Genomic DNA, 18,047 nt, shown 5'->3' with positions numbered 1-18,047 from the left:
ATGCGATGATTGCCTGTCGAGGGAAATGAATCTGTGAAGCCAGGGGGTTCGGCAAGTGCTCCCGGCGGCGGAGCGTGGGTCGGACTGTATGGTCGGCGGGTCTGGGTTCCACCTTACACCAAAGGATCAATCAATGCATCCGAGATTGTGGCCCGCGCTAAAAGGAATAATGATCCGAATTAGTCTGTGGGGCCTGGATTAACGGTCTGTCCGTTAGCCGGTATGTGTATAAGGTTTTGCGGATCTTACCTCCATTCGATCTTGGCAATGCGAAGCGGTTCCAGCTTCGGCGACAACTAAAAGAAGAAACATGTTATCGGAAAATCAATAAAGATCCAACTCTGGAATTGAAAAATGAATTACACAAAATTATTGATGACAGCTTTGAACAAGGTTTTCTAGGCAAAAAAGCGTACGAGTACTTAAAAATAAAACATCCCAGGACACCCTTATTTTATGTATTGCCTAAAATACATAAAAATGAAAAAACACCCCCAGGACGCCCAATAGTGTCCGGTTGTGAATCCCTAATGGAACCAATCTCCAAGTTTGTAGATTTCTTTCTCAAACCATTTCTATCAGAAGTAAAATCCTGTATACAAGACACCACGGACTTTATTAACAAGCTCATGACAATCAAATTTGAAAAAAATTACCAGTTAATGGTTACAATGGACATAACCTCACTTTACACCCAGATCCCACAAGAGGAAGGTATTTATGTCCTTGAAGCATTTCTGGAAGAAAGACCAAGACCACACCCAATACCAACCGAATTCATTTTAAAACTAGCAGAATTCACGTTGAAAAAGAATTATTTCAACTTTGATGGGGAATTTTATTTCCAAGTTGGTGGTGTGGCGATGGGATGCCCATTTGCCCCTGAATTAGCTGTACTGTTTATGGCAAAATATGAGGAGGCATTTGTCTAAAAGAATAACCCCTATGCACAATGGATATCCCATTGGTATCGTTATATAGACGATATTTTTTTCATCTGGTCTGGGCCAAAAGATGAACTCCTAAGATTCCATGATTGGATCAACAACAGGGTACCAACAATTAAATTCAGCGTGGAATATTCGGCCGATAAAATGCCGTTTCTCGATGTGGAAGTGTACCCGAGTGAAGGTGAGCTAATAACAACACTCCATAAAAAATCAACTGACCAAAATAAGGCTCTTCACTTCCAGAGTAATCACCCTTGGAGTTTAAAAGACAACCTCCCATATGGGCAATATCTGCGGATAAGGCGAAATTGCCAATGTAAGGAAGAATGGAAAGGGGCGACCACTCGGTCCCCCCGAAAGTATGGTTGGGTGCCCCGATCCTCCCGGGAAACCATTTTGGGCGGGGGGCGTGTCTCGGCTGGTATGCCCGAAGCGGCGTAGCTGGGGCGCGCCTTTTCCCGCCCAGGAGGGGTTGTCCTAGACACCTACACCGATGACCACGCCCAGTAGGCGTACCGGAGGAGGGTACACTCCCTCCCGCAGAAGAATAAATAGAGCGGGAATCCGAAGAAGCGTCCTCTTGTTCCTGTGCTCTGAAGGCTGCACCCACTCGTTGCTCGTGAGCCCTCGACGGAACAAGCAGCAATTCTGAGAACTTATAATTCTTGTGTTTCTCTTTCAGTTATTCAAAGGCGAGGAGTCCAGGACCTTGTTGATCGTCTAGGAGCCGATAATCGAAACCATGGCTGGCAAGAAAGCAGAAAAGGGTTCCGAGACGGATAAGGTGCTACGCCTGTTGGCGAACTGGATGGCTTGCATGGAGCGGAAACTCGGACAAGTCCCATCGATCGGTCGAGGTTTGGCGGAGGTCAAAAAACAATTGGCTGCACTGAGCAATCCTGGTAACCCTAAGAAGGTAATAGGCCCGGCCTTGCCGGGAATCGTCCCCGAGGGTAGAGGGAAGCGGGTCAAGAGGAGGGCGGTTTCACTGGAGGTTCCGGTCCCAGAGGTACCCCCGGCCACCCCTGTCACACCGGCAGACAACCCGGTACCAATCCCAGATGCGGGTCTACCGATCCCGGTAGTGATTACCCCCGCTAACGATGAAGATATGCCTCCTGAATTGGCCACCCAGTTGGCCGCATGGCTCAATAAAAAGGCAGGGGGTGCCAAGGTGCCCGGAGATACGGCCGAAGAGGCCAAGCTACTAATCCAGCAATTGCGGCAGTCGAGAGATGCCGCAAAGGCGAATCTTCCTCTTGTTTCCCCACAGGTGACACTGGTAGGACCTGCAGTTGGTCTCGAGAAAACGGCGGGAACAACGACCGAACCGGGTAAGCTCGCTTTGCCAATGGCGGGGGAGGGCTCATTACCCTCAAGGCGGGAGAGGGTGGCACAGCACATCCCTATGGCCACAAAAGAGTTAATATGGGGAGACAAATATGTCAATATGTTTTCATTATTAACTGACCATCGCGAGATGGAATATGCTAAAACCCAGAAAGATTTGTGGCACCCGAGCGTGTGGCGCGCCAAGGTGGCCGAATTCAGGGTGGATGAGACGATAACGAATTGGGCGAAGGCCTTTGCAATATTTACTGCAGTTATGGGGGAACGTAAACCCGAGGTGTTAACTGAACTGTCTTGCTATCAAACTCGTATTATGGATTTTTATGCAATGTATGAGGGAGAGGAATGGAAAAGTTATGACATGAAATTCCGAAAAGCGAAAGAATATGATGCCTCTCTGACATGGGACTGCCTCGACTCGGTCTCATGGCATAAGCAGCTCCTGCCGGGGGCGGCAGGTACATCCTCGCCGGGCGGGTGTGGGTCGGGGGTCTTCCGCCAAAAGCCCGCGGTGCCCTTTTGAGCAGGCGCTGGTGTCGATCACCAGCCGAAAACCGGCAGGAATGGCGGCAAGCGGGGGGTCTGTTGGGGCTTCAATCGAGGCAACTGTAACAGATCGCAAGGAACATGTAGGTTCAAGCATGTGTGTGCGGGCTGTGGGAATTCCTCACACCCGGAGAGTTCATGTAGATCAAAAAATAACGGGGCGGGAGGAAAGGGAGGGTCCAAGCAGGAGTAAGGTAGAACGTTGTGACCAATTGCCTACACCCGTTGATCTCATGGCTATGACTCCTTGGTTAAACAAATACCCTGATCATGTCTCCGCTGGGGTGTTGAGGAAGGGATTCTTGCACGGCTTCCACATCCCGGCGGGGGATTTTCTAGGGAACTCCTTTTGTAAAAACCAGTTATCGGCGCAACATAATCCAAGTGTGGTAGAGAGAAAAATTACAAAGGAAGTCAGCTTAGGGCGAGTGGCAGGGCCTTTTCATCGCCCACCGGTGGCGGATTTCATCTGTTCCCCGTTAGGGGTTGTCCCGAAGAAAGACCCAGGGGAGTTTAGGCTTATTCATGACCTGTCTGCTCCAAGGGGTTCCTCGGTGAACGAGGCCATTGACCCAGAAGTCTGTTCGGTGCGGTACGCATCGTTCGATGAGGCCGTGGCCATGCTGAATCACCTGGGCCCCGGGGCGCTGATGGCGAAATCTGATATCGAGTCGGCATTCCGGTTGCTCCCGGTACACCCGCAGGATCAGCGTTTGCTAGGTTTTGCATTCCAAGGGAGTTATTACATGGATAAATGCATGCCTATGGGTTGCTCCATTTCTTGTGCCTATTTTGAAATGTTCAGTTGTTTTTTAGAGTGGGCATTCACCGAGGCCACAGGGCATAGGCATGTTATGCATTATCTCAATGACTTCCTGTTTTTGGGAGCAGCCGGCGATACGAAATGTGCGCAGGCGCTGCACGACTTCTGCATTCTCATGAGGGAGTTTGGAGTCCCATTGGCACCAGGTAAGACGGTTGGACCATCTACTTCACTGGAGTTTCTGGGAATTGAGCTCGATTCTGTGGAGGGATGTTTCCGTTTGCCGATGAGAAAGGTGGCCAAGTTTAGGGCTTCCTTGAAGCTATGCCTTTGTAAGGAGAAAGTGACCCTGCACCAGTTGCAGCAAACAGTGGGTCAGCTTAACTTTGCCTTGAGAGTGATACCAATGGCCCGCCCCTTCTCACGCTCTATTGCACAAGCTATGGTTGGTCTCAAAGAAGGACACCACCGTACGAGACTGTCTGCAGAGGTTCGCCAGGATATGCGCATTTGGTTGGCATTTCTGGCGGACTTCAACGGTCGAGTAGTGTGGAACAAGCCGCCAGCGTCTTCAGATGAGCTAGGTCTGTGGACTGACTCGGCGGGGAGCGTGGGATTTGGCGCCATTTTTGGTAGTCGATGGTCGGCGCAAACATGGCCGGCGTGGTGGCACTCCAGCGGTCTCACAAGTAACATTGGGTTCCTGGAGCTATTCCCCATTTTGGTTGCTCTGATGGCATGGCCAGACGATTTCAGAGACCGCTCAGTGGTGTTTTGGTCTGATAATATGACTGTTGTCGAATGCATTAACCAACAGGCAGCACGCTGCAAATGGATCTTGAGATTGTTGAAAGAAGTTGTGCTGCTTTGCATGAGACTGAATGTACAGTTCAGGGCGAAACATGTGCCGGGTGTACTGAATCATGCGGCTGATGCACTCTCTCGTTCACATATGCAGGCGTTCAGGGGTTATCTACCTACAGCGGACCTAGTGGCGGCACCATTCCCCGAAGCACTTTGGCTAATCGGTGTGAGAAGTTGGCCCGATATGCAGTGCTCACTATTCTAGTGATCACTATGCATCGGTCCAAACGACCTTTATGGTGATTGGTTGTAAGTCAACCTTAGACCAGCTATCCTAGTAGCGTGGATACGAGCAGTCTTCGGGCTAAACTCTAGAGGGCGTGTTAAGCCAGCTGTTATACCATCACATACCCCTTGAACACCAAGTGAAAGGACACCACACAAGTGTTATGAAAATAAACAGTGTATTTATTAGAATCACAACAGCCCTGTACTCTTTATGAGGACAGGGTACTAAGCACACAACGAAACTCTTAGGAAAATACTTCAAGTGCACAATCAATACAAGTGCCCGAGGGCACGGGAAGATTAGTGTTCTCGGGCAAACCCGATCAGGTAAGTCGGAAGCGATAGGGACTCGGGACCCTTCAATAAGGAGGCTATGCGGGCACCGAAATGCCGAAGTTACCTAGCCCAGGGGCTGCAGCTGCACAAGTCTTTACAGACGTCGGGAGTCTTCGCTGACGAACCAGGAGCCGGAAGGAAGGAGTTGTTGGCCGGCGACCAGTGGCGATAGTTCGTAGAGATCCAAGCCTGGATCAGAGATGGATGACACCTGAAAGCAGGGGGGACCAAGTTCGTAACTACTAGCCAGTAGTCAGAGGGTACCAGGAGGGCACCGGATGATCGTCACCTCGACTAGGTGAGTGGGCGACGCTAGGCTCTGCAGTCTCACGGATCAGGAGGCGTTGTCGGCGACCAGGATGGAGGTGCGAGCTGTCCCACGAAGGTTGATGCTGTCGGCGTCGCTGGGCCCAGGATTGGGGCAACAAGCCTTGGCAGATTTCAGGGCCACGTGGTGGCCTAAAATGGCGTCGTGAGTGGACCAGGAGGCTCCGGGGTGCTCCTCTCTCAAAAGGGAGCAAAAAGGCCAGTCTGGAGCAACCAGACCAGCAGCGCTGGTTGTCGGGCGTCGTCGAGAAGGCCACAAGCCAGCGGCTAGTAACCAGACAACGTGATGAGCAGTGAGAAGCAGAAGGGCCCCACGCAGATCGTGGAGATGCTGGGAGGCTGAACTTCGGTGCTGGAGCTGCTCAGGGTCGGGGCTTCTCGGACCTCAGAGCACTCACCATAGGATCCCTCGGTGGGCGTGCTGGTTAAGAAATAGTGCAGGTTTTGAAAATGGCCGGTCCCTCGAGGTCTCGTCGCACCCACAGATCTCAGCTGAGCTGACGATGTGGGTAGAGGTCAGAGGTGCCAGGGAAGCCGGTTCTCGTCGAGCTGGGCAGTCGGATTCCTGAGGAAGGACTTGCAGCAAACCGCAGAGTTCTTAGATGGTGCCTGCGGATGCAGGGTGACTACTGCTTAGCCACAAGGGAGAAATCTTGAGAAGAGTCGAGAGTTCCTTTCGTAGAAAGTATTCTTGATTCAAAGATGATCTGATTTGGAAGGGTCCCCGCTCCTGCCTTTATCCTAAAGAAAGGGGTGGGTACGCGACTAGGTCCTGCCCTAGGGGTGGGACCAGGAAGGGGGGTGGTTACACCCCTCTCCCATGCCGGACTTTCCCCAGGTCAGGGGCTGGGTGCCCCTGGAACTGGTTCTAGCCGGCAGATGCGTAGTGAGCACCGGGGTGCCACTCCGCAGTCACCTTCCTGTAAAGCCCTGCCTACCCAGGATACACAAAACCCTGTCTGGGATGGTGCGAGCACCGCCCCGGACAGGAAACCCTTTGTCCAAGCTCTCCTCGCTGGAAGGACTCCCAGCAGCAGGAGGTCAGACTCGTGTCTGTGGTGGCAGCATCCATTTTGTGGAGCTGAGGCTTCAGTTAACTTTAACCGGGGTTCACAGTTACGTACATGTCGTGTCCCTCTAGAAGGGCGGAATGCTAACCCCGTCGCCAGCATTGGTGAGGGGTCAGTATCCCGATTCGTATGACACCTTACTCGACATGTCTTGATAACGCGATACCGAAGTTAGCGATATGGCACGCGTTATCATGGAACAGCCATTGGGTCTTGGTTCCGCAAGCTGCAACCGGGCTCGGCTCATGCCAGAGCCCAATTCACACGATTCCACGCACTCTGCCTTCAGGATTGTCAAGGCCTGCCATAGGAGTGACTGATAGGAATGCGGGTGTCCATTTTAGGGTTAGATATAGGTATACTATATCTAAAGCAAAGGGCGAGTACGCCACGTTGCCCCAGCTGTCGTGCAGCCAGTTGTGTCAGATTTAGATGGCCATCCAGGGGTGGCATAATACATGCTGCAGCCCCTGGTAGGCCCTGGGTACACCGATGCCCTGAGTTACAGGGTCTGACAAGGTGGCCCAGTTCCAATTGTGTAATGCACCTAAGGTACACATATCAATTTAGCGAGAGAACAGCTAGGCTGTGGGTCTGATTGGCAGGCCCACAGCCCGAGAAAGTCGTAAACCAGTGAAACAAAAGCAAAAAGTCTGGGTGATCATAGGATTGCAGACCCTACTCTCCTACATGACCCCCCCCAAATGTTGGGACAATAAACTAACCTTGACCAGGTGAGTCTTCTTGTTCTAAGTGGAAATACCTGGAGAGCCCATCTGCATTGCCATGATCAGTGCCAGGTCTATGCTCCACTGTGAAGTCCATCCCCTGTAGGGAAAAGGACCACCTAAGCAGTTTGGGGTTTTCACCCTTCATCTGATTTAGCCATAAGAGGGGCTTATGGTCGGTCTGAATCTTGAAATGAGTGCCAAACAAGTATGGCCTCAGTTTCTTCAGGGCCCAAACCACAGCAAAGTCCTCCCTCTCAATAGCTGACCAATTTTTCTCTCTGGGGGTCAGCCGTCTGCTTATAAAAGCAATGGGCTGGTCATTACCATCAAAATTCAGTTGAGATAGAACAGCTCCCACACCCAACTCAGAAGCATCTGTTTGGACAATGAATGGTTTGGAGTAGTCTGGACTCTTGACGATAGGTGCTGTGCACATGGCCTGTTTTAGGTCATCGAATGCTTTTTGACAGCCTGCTGTCCACTGAACCTTTTTTGGCATTTTCTTACTTGTCAGTTCATTAAGTGGAGTCACAATCGATCCATAATTTCTGACAAACTTTCGGTAGTAACCAGTCAGGCCCAAGAAAGCTCGAACCTGAGTCTGGGTGGTTGGAGGAGCCCAGTCCCTGATTGACTGTATTTTGCTCTCCAGTGGTTGAACTTGGCCTCCACCTACAAGGTGGCCCAAGTATACAACCTGTGTCTGCCCTATCTGGCACTTGGCGGCCTTGATAGTGAGACCTGCTGCTTGCAGAGCCTCTAACACTTTCCTCAGGTGGACCAGGTGATCCTCCCAGGTGGAGCTAAAGACAGCAATATCGTCAAGATACGCTGCACAGAAGTCATCCAGCCCAGTGAGAACGTGATTCACCAACATTTGGAAGGTGGCAGGTGCATTTTTCAAACCAAAGGTCATTACCACAAATTGATAATGCCCACCAGGGGTAGAAAATGCTGTCTTAGGCTTGGCGTCCTCAGCTAACCTGATTTGCCAATACCCAGCTGTCAGGTCAAACGTACTTAAGTAGTTGGCAGAAGCCAATCTATCTATAAGCTCGTCTGCCCTTGGTATTGGGTGGGCATCAGTCTTAGTGACTGCATTGAGACCCCTGTAGTCTACGCAGAACCTCATCTCTTTCCTACCACCCGGGGTGTGAGGCTTCGGCACTAGAACTACGGGACTAGCCCAAGGGCTATCCAAGGGTTCAATGACTCCCAACTCCAACATTTTCTGCACTTCAGTTTTGATGCAGTCTCTAATGTGATCGGGCTGCCTGTAGATTTTACTCTTGACGGGCAAGCTGTCACCAGTGTCAACCTCATGGGTACACCAATTGGTCTGACTGGGTGTTAGAGAGAACATATGCCGGAAGGATTGAAGAACTTGTTTACAATCCTCCTGTTGATGTTCAGAGAGGCTGCCGCAAAAGACAACACCATCTACTGATCCATCGTCAGGATTCTGAGTGAGCAGGTCTGGGAGAGGGTCGCTCTCTTCCTTCTGTCCCTCGTCTATGGCCATGAGCAAGCTCATGTCCTTCCTGTCGACATATGCCTTGAGCCTGTTGACATGGAGCACCCTGTGGGGGCTCCTGGGAGTTCCAAGGTCCACCAGATAGGTGACCTCTCCCTTTTTCTCCAGGATGGTGTAGGGCCCAGACCATTTGTCTTTGAGTGCTGCTGGGGCCACCGGCTCCAACACCCACACCTTCTGTCCAGGCTGATAAACAGTCAGGACAGCCTTTTGGTCATGCCAAGCTTTTTGGAGTTCTTGGCTGGCCTTAAGGTTTTCGGATGCCTTCTCCATGTACTCAGCCATCCGGGAGCAGAGGCCAAGCACATAGTCCACTATGCTGGTTACAGGCTTTTTGAGAGGTCTCTCCCATCCTTCCTTCACCAAACACAGGGGTCCTCTTACAGGATGCCCGTACAGAAGTTCAAAAGGGCTGTAGCCAACCCCCTTCTGTGGGACTTCTCTATAAGCGAATAAAAGGCAGGGAATCAGGACGTCCCATCTACGCCGGAGCTTTTCAGGTAGTCCATGAATCATCCCTTTCAGGGTCCTGTTGAACCGTTCAACAAGCCCATTGCATTGTGGATGATAGGGTGTGGTGAACTTGTAGTTGACACCACATTCCTTCCACATAGCAGTCAAATAGCTCGACATGAAGTTTGCACCTCTGTCAGAGACAACCTCCTTAGGGAAGCCCACTCTGGAGAACACTCCAACTAGGGCTCTTGCCACAACAGGTGCTGTAGTGGTCCTAAGGGGAATAGCTTCAGGATACCTGGTGGCATGATCCACTACCACCAGTATAAACTTGTGCCCTGATGCTGTTTGGGGTTCCATTGGACCGACAATGTCAATGCCCACTCTTTCAAAGGGCACCCCCACCACAGGCATTGGTATAAGGGGGGCCTTTGTCGTGCCACCTGACTTACCACTGGCTTGGCAAGTGACACAGGAGCGACAAAACTCCTTGGTATCTTCGTTCATGTGAGGCCAGTGAAAGTGTGAGACAAGCCTGTCCCACGTCTTCGTCTGGCCTAAGTGTCCTGCTATGGGAATCTCGTGGGCCAAGGTAAGAAGGAAACCACGCTGAGACAAGGGGATAACCAGCCTCCTGGTCATGCCAGGCTTGGGGTCTCTTGCCTCAGTGTACAGGAGTCCATCCTCCCAGTACACCTTGTGGGTACCTGTGGCGTTCCCAGCAGCCTCAGCAGCAGCCTGCTGTCTGAGGGGTTCAAGGGAAGGGCAGTCTAACTGATCCTTCCCCAGGTCTGCTCGTGAGGGTCCCCCTGAGCCCAGAAACTCAACTTGATCAAGTTCGAGTTCTTTAGGTTCATTTTCCCGCAATTCCTGGAGGTCAGCCTCCTCTGAGACTTGATCCTCGACCTGGGGCAAGGGGGAAGGTGATGCCTTAACCCGACTGCTCTTCTTCTTGGGAGGTGTCTGGTCCATTGTTCCAGGATCCAGCACCGGTTCAGTGGGGCATCTTCTGACCTGTGACCTAGTCACAGCAAGCACATGTGCTGGCAAGCCTAACATCTCCATGTGAGTCCGGTGCTCCACTTCTGACCATTGTGATGACTCCAAATCATTGCCCAACAAACAATCCACTGGGAGGTCTGAACTAACAACAACCTTTTTCTGGCCCTTTACCCCTCCCCAGGAGAAAGCAACAATCGCCATACTATGACTGGTAGTGACATTGCTGGCATTGGTCACCAGGAAATCTGTACCTGGCATGATCTGTCCAGGGTCCACAAAGTTAGGCGTCACCATCGTGACACTGGCACAAGTGTCCCTATAGGCCTGAGCCATTCTTCCATTGATTAAAGGTGTCTGTCGGTATATGCCCAAGGTATTGGGACTGACATCAGGGGATATATCCACATCCCCTGTACAGACAAGGACAGCCTGAGTGAGGGTGCCAACTAGGTTGTCACACCCCTCAGAACCCAAGGTTAACCCAACTAGTCCCTTGGGAGGTGCACTACTACTGATGGAGGGGATGATTAATTAGGAACGGGAGGGGCCAGGGGTCTCGGTGCAGCAGCTCAGAAGAAGCCGCGCTGGGGAGACCGTGAGAGAGAACTAAGGGAAATAGGACAGCTTAATTTGCACCGGGGCAGTCCTGGACCTCTTGCTCTAAAACGGGAAAAAACATACATATGAGCTTTGGAGACTGAAGCTTGAGAGTTTATTTATTTATTTGAAGACACAGCTTCTAGAAATATTCAATGATGGCATAAAAGCCACATAGTACTTGGTCCTGTACCCAGCATTCTCTTGAAAGTCACATGGACCAGTTTGAGATTACAAAGTACAGTTTACAGCAGCTATGAGAGGAGAGAGGCTTTTGCTTTAAGTACACTTTTGAGTTGAGGCAGATAGCATAGAAAAGGTTAAGCACATATTATTGGGCACACTCACCACTACATGTAAGATGTCCTGAAAGTATAAGTTCAAAGACTTTAAATGCAGTGGGGATAAAACAAAGTCAGAGAAAACATAACATTTCAAATAGTGAAATATAACTTTAAATGCAACAAGGAAAAAGCATTTCATTACAGCAGAATATACAATGGAGCAGAATCTAAGTACATGAAACCTAAGTACATGAAACAAGGGCTATCTCGAGTAACCCCTGGGAAAAACTCTTGTCCGCCACCCATGTGCTGACGGGGAGTAGTTCAACGATAATCGGGCGGACCACCCTTTTATACTTGTTCAGGGGTGAGGGGCCTATGGTCACGCTATATCACGTCACCTCGAACCACATATCCTTCTATCGCCTCTCACGCCCCTGCCTGGTGACTTTCCCATCATTAGTGTAGATGTGACTACCTTCTCGTAATTGTGTGGCACGTACGCCAGCCTAGACTGAGTTCCTGCCATTCTGACTGGAAGTTTGTCATTAATCAGAAATGTGTTATTATTGCTTTGAAGGGTTCTATTCATGTGTCAATCAGGCAGTCTGCGATAATATTTCGCCACAGTTATCCTCAGTTTTCGGATATCTTGCTTGACGTAGCTGTGGTGGGAACTTCCCTTATTCTATTCATGGCTTAGGTGGGGGACGTGGGGCATGTTGTAAGATTTATAGAGGAACTTGACTTCTACAGTGTGTGCAAAATATACAATGAGGTGGGGCCTGGTAGGGGTGTGGGTCCTTGCAGACAAGAGCAGCTGGGTGAAGCTTGGGTCAGACCTGCTTTCTGCTTCTGCTTAAGCTAAGAGAAAATGGCAGTGCTCAGGGCAACGTAACTGAGGCCTGTAACTTCTAAACAGCAGGGCCTACACAGGGGTCATGTTGTGCAGGTGACAGGTGTGTCCTTGGATAGCTGTGCAGCTAAAAATTCTTCCTCCAACATTCCCCCCTCAGGTTCGAAATCCGAACCTTATCAAACATCTTTAAACACTATTCGAACTGCATACTTAGCTGGAGATGGGTGTGGCCAGGGCGAGTTTATGAAGAATTTGTTCCTAAATCCTCTTCTGGTCCAATCTCTTACACATGGTCTCATAGGGAGGTACTGACTTTCAGAGGGGACCTGCGCTAAGTGAGGGTCAGGGATGGTACGCTCTATGTTCAGCACTGCTATCTCAACATCTTCCCCTTGTCCCCTGCGTGTACCTGTGTAGTTCATCTCAACTATCTTAGACCTTAATCTTCTAACATAATGCAACATAATCTGTGTTCAAAATTACACAACCACAAGCACACATAATATAGGCATTTATAAAATTTAGTACTGCAGATAGCCATGAAGGCATCCAGTCCAAATTGGACCGATTACTTAAAACATCTGCTTTTGCACTTCCATCCTCAGGCATCTGTCTCCCCAAATTGTCCAAGTCCTCAATGGCCTTTGTAAGTGTTCCGTTATCAGCATCATCGGCCAAAATGAAGACACAGCAGGACGATTTTCCCATTCTGTCGCATCCACCACTATTCATCGCAATTAACTGGTCTAGAACATAGCGTTGTTCCAGAACCATTACTCTCAAAGGTCGTAGTTCTTCTTCCACGGCGTTGAACTAAGCATGGGCGGAAAATCCGTTTCGCTCGCGGATTTTGCGGATTTTCGGTAAATTCGCAATCCGCGAGATTTGCGAATCTCCCGCAAAATCCGCAAATCCGCGAGCAGCGGATTTTGCTCGCACTGTTCGCACTGTTCGCGTGAGTTCGCGCCCCGCGAATAAGTGCAAAATTGCAGAAATACGATCTCAGCAAAACTGAAACTACTTACCAGGTTCAAAAGTTCAGGCTCATCATTAGTAGCCATTTCCTGTAGTGCTTCCTGAGGGGCCCCTCCAGAGTTCAGTTGCCAGTTGCAACTATTATGTGACCCTGCTCTGAACCTCAGAATAGTTACACATATGCCACAAAGGTCCTGAATTACAGCTAAGGGAGACAAGCAGGAGCCAGGCTGGAAGTTCAAATCCATTAATCAGCCCCTAATTCATTATTGTCAGTTGGGGGAGGGCAGGTGTTGTAACTAATTTTGCAACAATGAAAGCACTTAGCAAGTGCAAAAGATCACTAATCAGGAAGCACTAAGGAAGCAGGTGCCAGCTAAAAAAATATTCTGTGACACATTAATCAGCCCCAAATTAATTCAGGTCACTTGAGGCAGGGAAGGTGTGCTTGCGTTGCCATAATAATGTACACTGACTGGACAACCAGAGGGTGCTGTGATGGAACAGAGGGTGGCATTGGTGGGCCAGAGGGTGGCATGAGTAGTCAGAGAGTGGCAGTGGTGACAGAGAGTGGCAGTGATGAAGAAGAGTGTCCCAAACAGGCTGGACACGTAGAAACAACAAGTTCGCGAAACTTGCGACCCGACAGGTAAGTTCGCAATTTGCGACATTGTACAAAACCCTCGCGAACTGGCAGAAACCCGCGCAAACACAAAAAAAAAAATCTGCAAATTCGCGAGAATTCGTGGATTTTGCGGATTGCGAGTTCGCAAATCCGCAAAATTCGCGAACGCGAGATTCGCAAAATTCGCCCATGCTTACGTTGAACCCATCACAGGTGTTGTTAACAAACTGCATCAGTTCATATCTCGTTACTTGGAGCCATTGAGCATTGGCTTTGGTCTGGAACATGGGGATAACTCCCCCAAAGAAAAGTTCAGCATCGTTGAAATCTTCCGGAATCTCATGGAATGTGTCATCTGAGGAGTACTTATTGACTTCTCTTTTTCGGTGGTGGGGCAGGGTGACATCACCTGCCATGGGGTGTGCATGGATGTGGGAAATGTTCGCAGCTGGGACGACGAGATGCCATTCATGCATCGTCACGATAGAACAAAAGTCCTTGTCATTGGGGAGGCAACTGCAGATACAAATTTTCTCCACATATCCAATAGATACCATTGAGGATGGATGTGCTGTACTTCAGGTTCGAATTAAGACTAGTGCTCTTGTAATTGGCATTCCTGCCCACAGGTACCGTTCCATTACCTAGGAAGCAAAGGAGAGGAGACTTTAGCTTGTATGCTCTTTTCTGTTTGCATGGTGTACCCTCATTGGACGTGTATCTTCTAGTTTCCCTACCCCATATCTCATCACACTCTCTTTCTATCTCCACATTTAAATTATGTTTGTGCTCTTGACTTATAGCTGTGCTACCTAAGGAGGCTGCCTTACATATTATGTCATGTGGACCATTCCACTTATTGTTAAAATGAATGTTGGCCTTCAGGTGTAAAATAGGTCTCCACTGACAAGGGCATGTGTCATGTGTATAGTTACATCGGTGATGTTCAGGTGAGTGGCATATCGATGGGGGTGTTGGGAAGGTGAAGTACCCTAATTTTTTTTTATAGTGATGTTCCCAATCCTGCATTATGTCGGCAGGTACTTTCATATCACGGTAAACCTCCATTCTCCTTTCTATTTCCAATGTATTGGTGATGTCCCTAAATGTTCTCATACTTGTCATCCCACTCTGTTGTATTTACAAATGCATCATCCACTTTGGCTGAGTGGAGCTGTATCTGACCATGTATGCGGCAAAGAAACAAGTGTAAAAGACATTTGGCTGTGGGTGGTGGGACTTCTTTAGGAAAGATCAATTCATCTGTGGCTACAGCGTGTGGAATGTGAGAACATACAAAGCATGACTCATTTGTGGCTTTTCTTCCCACCTCCCTCATGTCTCTGTACCACATGTTATCTAACAATGCGTTATGGGTACCATCATTCTGTACTGACACACCAGGGCGCTGGGAGGAAAAATCAGGCATAGAGTGCTGGTCGAAGGTGTAAACAACTGTCTCCTCGAGATTACTAACCCAGTCTGCCAAATATCTAACTGGCACTATCTCGCGACTCATTCTATATGTAAGACTTCTTTTATTTTGGCGGGATCGTCTTGGGGTACCTGGCACAGTAGGGATCAAGATGATATCGAGTGTCAAGTCCCTTCCTGTAGGGTCAGCATGGGGTACAGAAGGTGTCAAGACAGGCACAGAGGTGTCATAGCTACTACTGGTGCTTATCCCAGTTTGCTTGTTAGCAGGAAGTGTCTTGTGCATGGGGAGCTCTGTAGTCGCTACAAATTTAATATTGCCAGTAACTCCTCTCTCTCTCTGATCGCACTGCTAACCAGTGGAATGCTGTTACTAAAACTACAAACATAACAAAGAAAATAATTATACTTGTACATATCTTATTAATAGAAAGCTTGACATGGAGGGTGGTTCTGTTGCTGCGTCTCAGTCCGTAGGCCATCATACAATCTTCACATTCCTTATCTTGGATAGTTGGTTTGTACATGATGTCCCTCTCTCAGTCAATGTTCAAATCTGTGATGGTGCCGGGTGAAACCATTCCTTTCTGGTTATTCGGAAAGCTGTGGGTGAAAAGTCAATTTGCAAGTGTTCGCTGAATTTGAGGTCTCTCCTCTTCCGGACTACTTCTTTTACAAAGATGTGTGTCCCAAAGCAGATAGGCGGAAGTTCATCAGAGATGGGACCCATGTTCATTTATTCGATATCTGGATGGAAAGGAACTTTGAAGCATGCATTAGTGCACATAAATGAACAACAATTAATCGCTTACAATATCAGAAGAGGGCCCAGTATCTTAATTTAAGTCTGGTGGAGAGAACAACCATATTCATTGATCTGTCAGTGACAAGCCGGTGAGATGTGATGTGATGATCAGAGCTGGGAGTGTTTCTAAGTGTAGACAGAGCAACGAGAAGGCAATATAGCCACTCCTTCCCAATTGTGGCACTTATCTTTCTGATCTTGGCTTTGAACAGGCCTAACATTGTCGCAGTTGTTCAAAAGAATGATGTCTGAAAAATGACTGTCACTGTCACTGCGGGTCACTGCAACGGCATCCAGTAATCCTCAGTGACATATGACCTCATGAAGTAGGAAGTTAGCTGCGGCCTTTGCATCATAATGGACACATGGTCCAACTTAAATCCACCGTGAAAAAGGGGCACACCACCACCATGATGTGTCTTTTATTAGGCATCTGTCAATCATGTCTACATAGTTAATGTGGAGCTCTAAAAAGGACCCTAAAAAAAGGATACAAAGGGTTGTATCTGTTCATGTGCACTGGGGATGAACCACTCTGTCTGCAAAGTTGTGGACATGATATCATGTGAGGCCTGTGTAGGAAGGTGCAACTGACTGAGTGCTATTTGTAGAAGGGCCTGTGGCATGACAGGCTTTCCTGTCATTTGTCTGTCTGCAAAATAAAATATGAAATATCCTGTTGTACTCCCCTCTCTTTCCTCAACTTTTTTCTTCAGGTGGGGCACTTTTCTGTGTCTCTTTAAGGTGCAGCTGCGCAATGAAATCATAGTGCTGTGTATTACCAATAGTGTATGGGCATGATGTATCTTCTTGCACTGTTGAGGGTGTATTTTGGGCAAGCAGAATGGGGGGCACAGTCAGTTTGTGCTGGGGATAGAGATGGTGCATGTCCGGGCCTTCTGGCTACTGCTTTCATATTAATAATTCAGATATACGACCACCTCTAAAAACCGCACATTTCAGTCTGACAACATTTTAATACTGAGCATTGCTTTCTCCCTGCATACGTCCTCTTAACATTGAAATCTACTTTATATCTGTATTCATTTTTGCTTTCCCAGCACTGGGCCTGTGTGAAGTAACTACTGTACAGCTGTGCATATCTGAAAACGTATTCCTTATCTCCTCTCATTCATCTTAACATACATATTCCTTACTATTTATTTCACCTAACTGTGTGATCTTGGGCCACTCATTTCTCTTGCCCATTTCCATAGACCAACGTATTATTACACAAAACTTTTCCCTTTCTCATCAATCTTATTGTTAACTGTCGACTACAGGAAGCCTTTTTCCTGTTTGGCTCTACGCCCAGAATATGCACTTGGCCAGGAAAGCTACTTGTGAACGCGGTCCGAAAATAAAAAAAACTCTCAATTAGCTTTTCGGCACTTTTTAATATTTGAAAACATGTGTTGTCTCTAATTGCAATATGCAAAATATACGTATTGTATTATAGAAATAAAGATGGCTTATTTGTAAAGCACATGTTTACTCAGTATGGTATATTGATGATAAACAGCAGATCTCTATTGTCCCCAACTCAAGTTATTTCTTGAATCCACCTTAGAAGGATGAAATGCTCAATAGGCCTAGCAGCACATGATCTCATGTCTATATCTGAAAAGAAATGTGATGCAACTAGTGCGCATTCCATTCCATCATTTTATATCTTTCTTGTGCCTGTGTCAGCTGCTGCTGAATTTTGGGACGTAAGAATAAATAATTTTATTTAGTTGCTCAATTTTGCAATATTTGGCGAAATATACAGTGTGAATTATATTTGACCATTCACATAACATAACTATCTATTTCTGAACAAAAATGCAAACATAGAACTGACAGTCTGCGTGCACTTGGGAACCGAAAAGGGCATTGTGCCTTTTTTTCATCGAAATATATTCTTATCTTTCATATTTAACTTGGCCATCAGATCACGTGGACTGTGGTGTATAAAGTAGACGCTCCTCTATACCTTTTCCTCCTGTCTCTATTCGTACTTGTTCTGTGGAAGGGACCCTTAATATCTTTTCAGAGAAATCTAGTGTATTTGCGCTCTAGTTGGAAGTGGGCAGTGCCCTCCCCTTGATACAGGAGAATATGGCACCTGTGTCAATCAAAAAACTATATGTGTTGTTGTTAATCATGACATTCACAACTGGGTCCTCTCTAATCTTTGTGAGACATGACAACAAGGGACACACTAGAGTTGTCTGTGGGCTTATCCTGACTTAAATTGCCTCCAGCCTTGTGCTGCTGGATGGTGCCCTGTGAAACCGAATCAATGGGGGGCAGAACTGAAGCTCCCTGT

This window comes from Lissotriton vulgaris, chromosome 3_1, assembly GCF_964263255.1.
Source record: "Lissotriton vulgaris chromosome 3_1, aLisVul1.2, whole genome shotgun sequence".
Taxonomy (NCBI): domain Eukaryota; kingdom Metazoa; phylum Chordata; class Amphibia; order Caudata; family Salamandridae; genus Lissotriton; species Lissotriton vulgaris.
The sequence above is the reverse complement of the archived record's forward strand: the minus strand, read 5'-3'. Positions refer to the sequence as shown.